This window comes from Carassius carassius, chromosome 20 (assembly GCF_963082965.1).
Source record: "Carassius carassius chromosome 20, fCarCar2.1, whole genome shotgun sequence".
Classification (NCBI taxonomy): Eukaryota; Metazoa; Chordata; class Actinopteri; order Cypriniformes; family Cyprinidae; genus Carassius; species Carassius carassius.
This window is the reverse complement of record NC_081774.1, coordinates 27,359,986-27,372,754: the sequence shown is the minus strand read 5'-3', so window position 1 is coordinate 27,372,754 and position 12,769 is coordinate 27,359,986.

The following is a 12,769-nucleotide window of genomic DNA, read 5'->3' as shown; positions in this document are numbered from 1 at the left end:
GATACTTTATTTCGAACATGTAGAATAAATACAATGAAAAGTAATAAACAAAAACAATACAAAACAAATTGGACTTGAATACATGTCTAAAAAGGAGTAGGAAGAAGCATAAACTTATTTAATCCTCCTTCTCCACTCCTGAAGCATTGGTCTGGTGAACATGACTGTGTTAACCTCTGTAACCTGAGTGCTCACGGCTACGGTAAGAACCCTGTGTTCCTCGCCATCCACACCCTTTCCTAACTAATTGCAACACCTGTAAATATATCTACCTCCCAGTGACGTGTCACACATAGTGCAACACTCCCACCCAGTGGCTAGAATAATAATAGCAATATTAACCTATCCAGAGAAGGTGAATATATACATGGCTCCTACAACAGTGGAGACCAGGAGAACTAGAGCCCCAAATACAGATCCCCTGTAAAGACCTGGTCTCAGACGACCACCGGGACAAGACCACAGGAAACAGATGATTCTTCTGCACAATCTGAATTTGCTGCAGCCTGGAATTGAACTACTGGTTTCGTCTGGTCAGAGGAGAACTGGCCCCCCAACTGAGCCTGGTTTCTCCCAGGGTTTTTTTCTCCATTCTGTCACCGATGGAGTTTCGGTTCCTTGCCGCTGTCGCCTCTGGCTTGCTTAGTTGGGGTCACTTCATCTAAATAAAGGTGACTTGACTTGTTAACCCCTGCTGGTAGATACTGTTACTACACACAAGTCCAAAAAGCATGTTTTCAGTGACATCCATTTATGGCAGTCGTCCAGACTACTCTATCCTAGTAACACTTAGAGAGCTCTACAGTTAAATTCTTACTAGTCACAATTACAATTATAGAGATCTGCAATTCAGTTTTTACTAGTATCAATTATCTTTAGAGAGCTTTATAATTTAATTCTTAAAAGTAACAATTACAATTAAAGCAATTTACGATTCAATTTTTACTAGTAATGTCTCCATTGACTTCCATTCATTCATAATTACAAAGCTCTACAACTGAATTTTTAGTAGTAAGAAATTAGAGAGCTCTGTAATTTAATTCTTACTAGTAAAAATTAGGGCTGGTAATTTAACGCGTTAATTAGATTACTTAATTATGGTGGAAAAAAAAAACGCTTTAAAATTATTAACGCAATTAACGCACTTGCCTCGCCCCAGACCTTTGTGGATCATTTGCCATTTCATACAGTCGATTAATGACTAATATGAGGAAGAGCAACAACTTACTGTGTGATGGAGCCTATATCCCTAAAATTCAAGATATGGGGCAAAATGCCATTTTGAAAATTTTGTCTCATATGTACATCACATAGTTAAGAAATATCACAAGAGAAGTAGGCTAAGTGCAATATCACACGAGTGCAAATGTGATACTCATCTTATACAACAGGTCATTAAGAAGTTAATATTGTGTTATTTTAGACACAATGTTGTCTGTTTTGCTCAATTTTGCCAACCAGAGGATAAAGACAAATCAGAACTGTTCATCCCCGAGCAACCCACTGCGGCATTTCATTTCTTAATCCACGTTTTGAACGGATTTGGTGAACCATTTGGCGCATTGGCCATAGATGGATCTGAAGCGGTGCTGGACTGACAGATCGGTGTATGACATCATTTGTAATAATAGCCTAAGTAATGTACATACATTGTTTATTTTGTATTACATTATGTATTTTAACAGTGTTATTCAGTTATAATTAATTAACCGATCATTATTGCCTTATGACATTTTAAAATGTTGTTCGTTTAGGTCTGTTTTTATCACCACAAAAATATTATCTGAATAACTTCGTAAATTATTATTTAAAGTGATTTGAAGTAACAAAGCCGTGGATAATTTGTTATAATTTCTATAAGAACCATGTTTTTTTTGTTTTGTTTTTTCTGTAGTAAAATTATGGTTCATTTTCGGAAGGGAACATGGAAACTCAGAGAATATTAAGGCAGATGCGCTGGTGATATTATCACTGACATTAAAACACGTTATTAACTTAACTCCAAAAAGTTTAACAGGATTAAGTACCTAAAAGTGACACACGGGCCTCATCTTGGGCTTTTTTCTTTTTCTTTTCTCGCCACCGGACTATTGTTGTCTTTTCCCATGCATAGTCGTCCATCAGTTATGATCATTTGCAGTCAGCCGCAAACATGAGGTGAGTGCGAGCGCGGGTGCAGATGTGGGAATGGTGCGTCACGTGTGCTTCGCCTGTACTACCTTCACCGTAAAATGCATTTTTTATAATTATGTTTATATGTTCATGTTTATATGCTTATTTACATATGCTCATACGTTAACATACATATAAAACTAAAGTTTTTTTGTGCAACTGGGATGGTGCCGCCCTGGGAGTTGGTGCTGAACCATTCATAAAAAAACATTTACTTCACTCCTGAATGAATCAGCCATTTGAACGAATCAAATGAATGAATAAATGAGTCCATGACTTAATCATTAAGATATTTACTACCACCTACTGACCGTTTTAGTATATTATTTAGAGTGTAATTTAATTAAAGAAATAATTCAATATTGTCATAGTAATAATAATAAAATTAAGAAAATAAATTGTTAAAGTAATAATTCACCTAAACAAAAATGACAATTCTGTCATCATTTACTCACATGGTCCAAAAGAGTAATAAATAAATAATAACTAATAAATGTTATCAAACTAAATATTTCTTGCGGAACCTACTTTTTGTAATCTCTGTTTGATGCTTTGCACAATGACTTTAAATGATCTTTTCAGAGTCATTTCTCCAAATTTGATGTGTGATTAATTAGATTAATTAATCACCACATCATGTAATTAATTAGAATAAATATTTTAATCGCTTACCAGGCCTAATAAAAATACAATTACAGAGCTCTCTAATTACATTTTTACTAGTAAAAAAACCTACATTAAAGATATATTTAATTGCAGAGTTCTTTAAGTAAATTGCAGAGCTCTATAATGAAATTACTAGTAAAAATTAGGGCTGTGCAAAAATTAAAAAATAAAATCATAATTTTGTTTGATTAGTTGTTTTGTTGTTGTTGTTGAATATAATGTCGATTCGATATCGATTCTCAAAAGTCATGAATTAATATTTTCCACTATTTATTTCAGCAAACATTTAAAAGAAGATCTGATTAATGTGAGTCTTTTCATTAGTCTTCTCCAATAGATGTCACCCTCTTATTTACCTTGAGTAATGTCACAACAGAAAGCCTGTCACTCATTCAGTGCTTATCATGGCGGAGAGACTTTTCATAAGAACCAAAGTCTCGTGAACCAAGAACAAAGCGTGATTTGCAATGCTCAGGTAAAATTCTATAGTAATACTACAAATCTGTGGAAGCATTTGACCACGCGTAAAGGCGCCATCATTTCCACAATGAATGAATGAATGAATGGCGGCTGTTTTGTTTACACAAGCGCGGAATGACGCTCCAGGTGTTTTCAGCCTCTGTCATCTCACTATGATGATATGAATACACAAATTTCATCCCCAGCTGCTATGAGAGTCACTTCATTAGCATTTTATTGTTTAATTAACAAAACTACCATCATATCACAATACACAGCAGCTGCAAGTTCCTCACAGCAACCCGTCAAAATAAGTTTATTTAAGAAACTGTCAAAAATATATTAATATTTAGCAGTCGTAAGACTCAATGGAACAACAATTCTACTACTACTAATAATAAATATTAATAAATCTTTATTTTTAAAGGAATAATCACATTTGTTCCTAATTATTCATTTTAACAGTAAACCTCTTTTGTGCAGCACTTTGTCTGGCAAAAAATAAAAGGGTTTTTCATTTTTTCATTCGATTAGGATCAATTAAATTGTTTTATGCCTTCATCTGATTACCAGAAATAAAACAAGAACATTTTATATGGCCCTATTATTGTTTGACAAAAGGACCCTATACAAAAAAAAAAGGTTTAAAATACAGGCCTTAATTTCTTTTTATAAATTCACCATTTGTAAACTGATGTTTACTGTTCATTTCATTTTTAAATTTCAATAGGATTTGTCTTACAACTCTATTCAATGAATGTAATAATAATACAAATTTAAAAAAAGAATCGAATGGAGAGCTTGTGAATCAAAATCAAATTGAACCGGAACATCTGAATTGATACCCAGCCCTAGTAAAAATGCAATTATGATACGTAACACTGGGAATGATTTAAGCTAAAACGGCTTGCCATATCCACTCAAAGGTAGTCCTACAATGCATTTTTGCCAGTAATACATAAACTGTAGTTATAATTAGGCTACTATGGTAATTTGTAAATTAAATTGTATTTTTGGAGGATTTATTTTCTTATCTACAATAAAATGATTATGATGGTAGTAGGGCTGGGATAAACGATTATTTTTTAAACGATTAATCTAGCGATTATTTTTTCGATGCATCGATTAATCTACCGATTAATTTTTCAGACCGATTGGATTTCGATGATCTCCCCATTAATTGACTACTAACAATTTATACATGTTGATTTACATATCTGAATGAAAAAAACATGAATTCCTTAACATTGCAATATATGTTTATTGCTCTTAAAATTACAAAATAAAAGACTGACTAAGAATGCATTACTTTGCAGTTGTATAGAGATAGCATTCAATAAAACCTTGAAGCCTTGAAAACACATAGCTTACTGAACACATAGGGCCTAGTTTACTGAAAAAAAAGTTCTTCTTTCAGATGAAAATAACAACAACTTGATATCTAGCATTCAATAAAAAAGGTCACCCAAAATACTTGTTTAGAGCAATTGAAAGAATACAGTAACCAATGTAAACTTGAGGGTTTTAAGCTAATACAGAGAGTGCTTTTCCAAAAAAAAAAATAAAATAAAATAATTAACAGTGGGAGCCAGCAGCCTGTCATGGAGAAAAAAAAAATCTCCTAATGCTCCATGAAACTTTGGCGTTTCGCCCTTTTTCTATCGTGTCTAATGATTTTGGTTAATATCATAGACTGTATAAGGTTAATATGCACAAGGGAGGGAGAGAGCAAGAAGCGCTCGTGTAGTTTGAAGACTGTGAGTGCGCGAGTGCGCGTGAAACTTTGGTGTTTCGCCCTTTTTCTACTGTGTTTAATGATTTTGATTAATATGCACAAGGGAGGGAGAGAGCAAGAAGCGCTCGTGTTGTTTGAAGACTGTGAGTGCGCGCGCACAGCCGGGGCTCTCTCTCGTACGCGCCCTGTCAGTCACTCACCGATCAAATAACGCTTTGACAGCCGCCAAAAAAAAAAGATCAATGCAGAAAAAACCCTGGATTGATTAAAGTCCCCGTGAAACGGAAGTTGCAAACGACTTTTCTCCAGTGTTGTGACGTATTTCCGAGAGAAACGGAATAATAAATGATGAAAACAGTGGGCGTGGTTTATTTTCCAACTAGCACCTTGATTGGATCTAGATAGGTAGGTGTTTAATTCAAAAAATGGAGGCAGATCTAAACGCAAGTTTACAATTGGCTGTTCACTCGGCGCGTGAAGTGCTTCGAGCACATCCGTGACCACTCTGTTATCCCTCTTTCCTCGAAATGTAAAAAATCGAGCCATCTGGACCGTAACGAGGGAATTTTAGGGAAAGGGAAAAGTGTTCCGTGAGTTCCACAACCAAAAATGCACCTCCTCGCCATCTCTCCTTTCACGCGCTGTCAATGCTCACAAACACACAGGCAGCCTGTCTACTGTCAGTTGGAGGGGCGTGGTTACGGATTAAGCAGACACCTTATTCCTCAAGCCTACGTCATCAGTTAAGGTCCTCCAATGCAGAGGGGAGGGGCATTTTCAGATTTTGATTAAAGATTATGAAGCCCAAAAAATTTTTTGTGTGGATTGACTCGCATGGATGAATTGTTCAGCACAAAACGATCAATTTAGGCTAACAAAGTAAATATAGTCAATTTTGATTTCATGTGGACTTTAAATAACGTTGGACAGAATGTTGATCCGGCCATCGCGCATATTCAGCGCACATAAGGTAAACGTTTTGCAAACGTTTTTTAGAGAAATAAAAACAGGTCGACGAATCGATGCGCATATTTTGCGTCAACGTATTTTTTACGTCGACGTCATCGATGACCTCGACACGTTGTCCCATCCCTAGATGGTAGCATAATAGGCGAAAGCTTTAGCCTACAAATCTAGACGCACCCTAGCGGCAGCAAAATGTATTTCGCAGCCTAGAGTACACATCTTGATGTAAGTCTGGCTGGCCAGGCTAAGAAAGCTTCTCTTCAGGGTGACTAATAATCTGACTGAAATTTGCGCTGCAACGTTTGTAGTCGGCTACGCTATAGGCTACTATATGTACACACTTTCACCACAATACCGTTCAAAAGTTTGGGGGTTAGTAAGATTTTTTAAAGAAGTTTTTGTTGCATGTCTCTTATGCTCATGTTTTTCACTTGTGCTCACCAAGGCAAAAGTATAAAAATAAATATACACCAAAATACAACAATATTGTGAAAAATTACTACAAAGTAGTTTTATAAAATAACTATTTTTAACATATTTTGATATTCATTCCAGTAATGGCAAAGCTGAATTTTCAGCATCATCACTCCAGTCTTCAGGGTCACATGATCCTTCAGAAATCATTGTAACATGCAGCTTGCTGGCCAAGAAACATTTAATATTATCAGTGTGGAAAACAGTTCAATATATTTTTAATAACTCCTTAATATTTTTGGATAAACCATGATACATTTTTACAAGTTTTAAAAGACCAGCATTTATTTGAAATAAAAAATCATTTTGTAACATCATAAATGCTTACACTGCCACTTGAATCAATGTTATGTATCCTTGTGGAATAAAAGTATACATTTCTTTTTAAAACTCTCACTGACCCCAAATGATTTGTAAAATAGGCTACATATACATTGCTTGCATGCATATTATGTTTACTTATACAAAGACATTTGTGCAGTTGTTAAATTAAATTCAATTAAATTTATGCATAGCAGACGCTTTTATCCAAAGCGACTTACAATGCATTTAGGCTATCAATTTTTACCTATCAACAACCTAGTTGTTGCCGTCTATAACCAAAATTGTGAAACTTGAAATGACTATATGTTACGGTTTATAGCTCTATTTATAAATATAAAGGCTGTTTGTGTATATAGCATGAATAAATAGCATATTAATCCTCAGACGTTACACATATTAGCCTACCTAACAGCCTCTATGCATTAAAAAAAGAAAATAAATCTTTAAAAAATGACCATGAGATCAGCTGACATTCAGTGAATGAATGCATTTAATGCAGGCATCTCTAAGAACAGGACACACATTTAGTGCTCAAACACGTCTGTTTGTGCTCCTCACGCGACTTGTCCTTTACTAATCAGTCCTCATCTCATCTGACCCCACATGACAGATCTGATGCTGCTCTGTACACACACATCAGACCTCAGTATAAAACTCAAGCACATCTCTATCTGTGCACTGACAGGACGCACAGATCTTCACCATGCAAATGAGAATCCTGCTGCTGACTCTGACCCTGACACTGGGGATCAACATGATGGCATCAGGAGAACCGCTTCACGCTCAGTGCAAGGTCATCTGGTAAGATGCTGTTCACCTGGAGGTTTTTGTGTGAATATATTGGAAATGTTGTTTCAGCTATTGTCAGTGTGTCTGCATTCATGTTATAGTGTAATACGTCAACTGTTTGGTTGTGAAATTATTATAAACAAAAACTCAAAATATTACAATAAAAGCTACTTTTATTTTAATTGTATTAAATATAATAGTACAATATATACATATAAATAATATTAATATACATGCATCAATAAAAATATTAATTAAAACATGAATAAAAACCTCTATAAATCACTTTCCAATAACACTGGATTCCATGTTCTAGCTCCTTTCAAGATGACACACTTATTGAAAATCTGAAAATGTTTAATAAGTGCCTTTTCTTTAATTTATTATGTAACTTTCATTTTTATGGCTGCGATTTGCATCATTCATAATTGTAAACAATTGAGTGAAGTGACATTCAGCCAAGTATGGTGACCCACTCAGAAGAAATGTGCTCTGCATTTAACCCATCCAAAGTGCATACACACAGAGCAGTGACACAGACACACACCTGTGGGCAGCCATTTTTGCTGTGGTGCTCAGGGAGCAGTTGTGGGTTCGATGCCTTGCTCAAGGGCACCTAAGTCATGGTATTGCCGGCCCTAGATTCGAACCCACAACCTTAGGGTTAGGAGTCAAACTCTCTAACCACTAGGCCACGACGACTTCCCCTATTTTTCCCCTATTTATTAATTATCACTCTTTCACGTCACATTTTCATTATGTTTTCAGTCAGCATAGTAATAATTTTGAAAACTAGATTCTGAAAAAGAAGCACAGAGGCTGTTTTTATATTAAAGTGTGGTTGAGAGGCAGATATACTACTGTTGTATTTCACTTGTTCTGTATGCGATCCTTTAGGGTTTAAAGTGGTTCATAATCTCAGTATGTTTTATTATGTATTGAAAAACAATAGCATACATTTATATATTTTATACAGTGACCACAAAAAATATTTGAATGAAAGAAAAAATCACTTCAAAATGAATGCTATGTATGCACAAAACATCACATCAAATGGCATCGATTTTAAACAAAGGTATACAAGCATCTATAAATTGTTGTTTAAAATAGTCAAGTAAAAGTTATTTTTAAAGTGCTTCGAAAAGTGATGGTACTTCTGAGAAAATTTCCAGCATCATTTTTTCTGTATAGATACAATTGGTTTGACATTGTTTATGGTATTTGGGATATTTGGATACCCTATACTCTATAAATCTTATGACTGAGCTGCATAGAAACCAAGACAAATCACAAATTTGTGACTAGCAGCACAAGGCTTTAATCTTTCATCTCTATCATCCACCATGCAAATTACTCACAGTGCCTGACCCTCCACATAAACATCATTTGACATGCATGATGCAGGCCTAAGGATGTCAGTGGTCTGAATACCATCCCTTTAGTCATGCATGCCCCAGATCCACAATCAAAATTTACACATTCACACCACCTCTAGTGGTTACAATCAGTCTTGAGAACATGGCATTGCACTGAAACATCTCTCATTATTTGTCAGGCTCTTTGCGATCCCATGCCAGGACGTTTATGTGAGTTTGGTGAACCAGATCAAGGCCTGGAAAGGCATGTCCGGCTGTATAACTGTTGGACAGAGATGCCTGTATGAGGTAAGATCATCTATTGGATTGTTTTCTGAAGTTTCGCTATTATTATTGCTCATGCTTTAAACTAAATATTTAACCCAAAAATGAACATTTACTGAAAATGTACTCACCCTCAGGTCATCCAAGACGTAAATGAGTTTGTTTTTCTCATCAGAACAGATTTGGAGAAATGGGTCCAAACAGCTGATGAAACTTAAATGTCAAATTCTGTAAATTTCTCTAAATCTCTTCTGATGAAGGAACAAACTCATCTACTTCTTTAATGGGCTTCTCATCAAACTTCTATTGCCATCTAGAATACTGTGCAAAATGTTTTCACAAAAACATAAACCTGTTTCAAGCAACTTACTGTATATATTTTTGCCATTAATTGTAATAATTCAGTAAGGTTTCTGTACGCACAACATCTGGTATTTCTCAAGAAATAGCCAAAAATCTAGTGAACTGTTGTTGTCTTCTTCAGCTGGTGTCTGCTACACCTTTTCACATCACAGCCAAACACACCAACAGACAGTGGACCAGCAAAGAGGATCTCAACTTTCACCTGGTGTCAACCGAAGAATCTGTGTGTAGAGTGACGGTAAAATGCTCTGCTGCCAATATTTCATTTTATAATATCAAAAACATGCGAGGGATGGTGGGGTAAGACGAGGCACTTTTTAATTCTGTTGCTTCCTATACAAGGCCACATTTTATTATACCTTTCATTCAGTATTTCTGTTATTGCTTTATTCATATAAAAATGAGCAAATTACAGAAAGCCGCAAATATATGTCTATTTTCGTCTCTTTATTTCAGGTCTCTTATTAATTTAAATAAATTAATAACAAAATATGTGACCCACAAATGCAGTCTTAAGTTGCAGGAGTATATTTAGCAATAATCAACAATACATTGTATGGGTCAAAATTATCGATTTTCTTTTATGCCAAAAATCACAAGGATATTAAGTAAAGATTATGTTCCATGAAGATACATTTCCTACTGTAAATATATAATAACTTAAGCTTTGATTATATTAAATTAATGCATTTAGCAGACGCTTTTATCCAAAGCGACTTCCAGTGCATTCAGGCTATCAATTTTACCTATCATGTGTTCCTGGGGAATCGAACCCCCAACCATGTGCTTGATAGCGCAATGCTCTACCAATTGAGCTACAGGAACATTACACCCTCAGATGCTAGATTTTCAAATAGTTGTATCTCGGCAAACCATACATCAATGGAAAGCGTATTCACCATTCAGATGATGAATAAATCTCAGTTTCAAAAAATGTACCTTTGTGACTGATTTTGTGGTCCAGGGTAACAAACAAACAAATACATACATACATTTGTTTAAAAAAAATACGTAATATGTATGCGCATTTCTTATTATTAAGGTTCTAAACAGTTGTGCAATTTCTCTTCCTCTAGCTAACTATTCCTTCTCAATGACTTTCATATGTTTGGCTTCTTTTATGTGCCAATGCCACAGGGGTTTTCTATCTCTAAAGCGTGGGCCAGGGTGGAAGACAACGGCATCACATACTGCACTCTCTACAACCTCGTTGAGGGTGAGACCCTGTCACATGTGACAGCCTTTGACCTTTGTTATATGCTGTGATAAAGAAAAACAGCTTTTTCTTTTCCAGTCACTCAGAGAAACTATTGAATTTGTTTTGTGTGTTCACAGGCAGCGGGCTGGTGGACGCAGCGGGTTATAAGCAGTACACAAATGAATGGATTTGTCTGGACTACTCGACTGCCAACTGCACCATCTACTGATTAGATCTCCTGGTCTTTGATAGGATTTAAAGAGATAGTTCACCCAAAAATGAATTCTGCCATTAATTACCCTCATGTCGTTCCAAACCTATAAGACCTTCATTCATCTTCGGAACACAAATTAAGGTATTTTGGATGAAATCTGAGAGCTCTCTGACCCTCCATAGACAGCAAGGATGTTATCACAATCAACACACAGAAACATAGCAAGGACATCGGTAAAGTAGTCCATGTGACATTTGGGGTTCAACCGTAATTTTACGAAGCTATGAGAATACTTTTTATGCACAAAGAAAATAATAATAATATGATTTATTCAGCAATTTTTCTCCCCGAGTTTCCATCTTCTGGCATTGTTGAGAGTAACCCAGATTGTGGTAACATCATTGTTGTCTATGGAGGGTCAGAGAGCTCTCAGATTCCATAAAAAAAAATGTATTGTGTTAATTTGACTTACAAGTTTAGAATGACATGAGAGTGAGTAATTAATGACATAGTTTTCATTTTTGGGTGAACTTACCCTTTGTAAAGCGACAAAGACGCAACTGTAGCTTGTAGTATTTTAGCAGTCACTCATATACAGTTAATACACTCTTAAAAATAAAGGTGCTTCACGATGCGATAGAAGAACCTTTTTGTTTAAATGGTTCCATAAAGAACCTTTAACATCTCAAGAACCTTTCTGTTTGACTAAAGGTTCTTCGTGGCGAAAGAAGGTTCTTCAGATTATAAAAAGCTAAGAAAGAGATGGTTCTTCAAAGAACCTTTGACTGAATGTTTCTTTGTGGAACCAAAACGGTTCTTCTATGGCATCGCTTGAAGATCCTTTTGAAGCACCTCTATTTATAAGTTGTTCATTGTTAATAAAGCATGTCAATATCACTGTGTTTGAGAGCACAATGCATTATTGTTAGAATGAAAAATGAATAAAAACAGCTGTGTTGAACTGCACCATTTCTAAAGTATTGTGCTTGTTGCAAATGTTTCCACCTCATTTTTGTAATATTATACATAGTGTAAGTTGATCTTAGACTAGATTTCCTTCAGAAAATGCTGGGTTTTGGATAGTATCTGAGACATCCATTGTCTATTATGAACAAAAGAGTCTGAGATCTATTAAAGGAGCAGGATGTGATACTGAAAGCTTCAAAATATTAGAGGTGTTTTTCCCGTTCCTCCTCGAAGCTCGTTGAGGTTGCCAGATTGAGGACATGCACCTGTCTGTAGCATTGTTTATTAGGGAAAAGAGGATGTGGATGTAGCATGTTCCCAAAATATCTGTGCAAATATATTATGGTTGGTGGGTTTTTGTTGTTTATTTATTTTTATTTAATACAGTCAAAATATTACATATAGAATAAATGAATAGAACAAAAGCAAAACCTATTATCAGAAAAAAGACGGTTTATTTGCTCTCCAGACTCAGAGCTTAATAGTATTTAATTAACAACAATTAATCTTAAAGATGTGCCTTGTTGTACTATGACAACTGCTGATTTAAAGAACTTTATAAACACATCCATGTACATAAAAATCACCTTCATGTACGTGCTCTGATAAAACTACACAAATAAATATCAATAGTAATATAATTTTAGCAATTATTTTGACCCTGCTTAGATATGAATACAAGCTCACAATATATGAATGTTTTTAAAAAGCTCTGGAGCCTTTCTTTATTCTTCTCACAGTAATGGACGTTGTTGCTTTGTGTTGAGAAGGAATCAATGTTTCAATCTGAAATGACAAAGAGC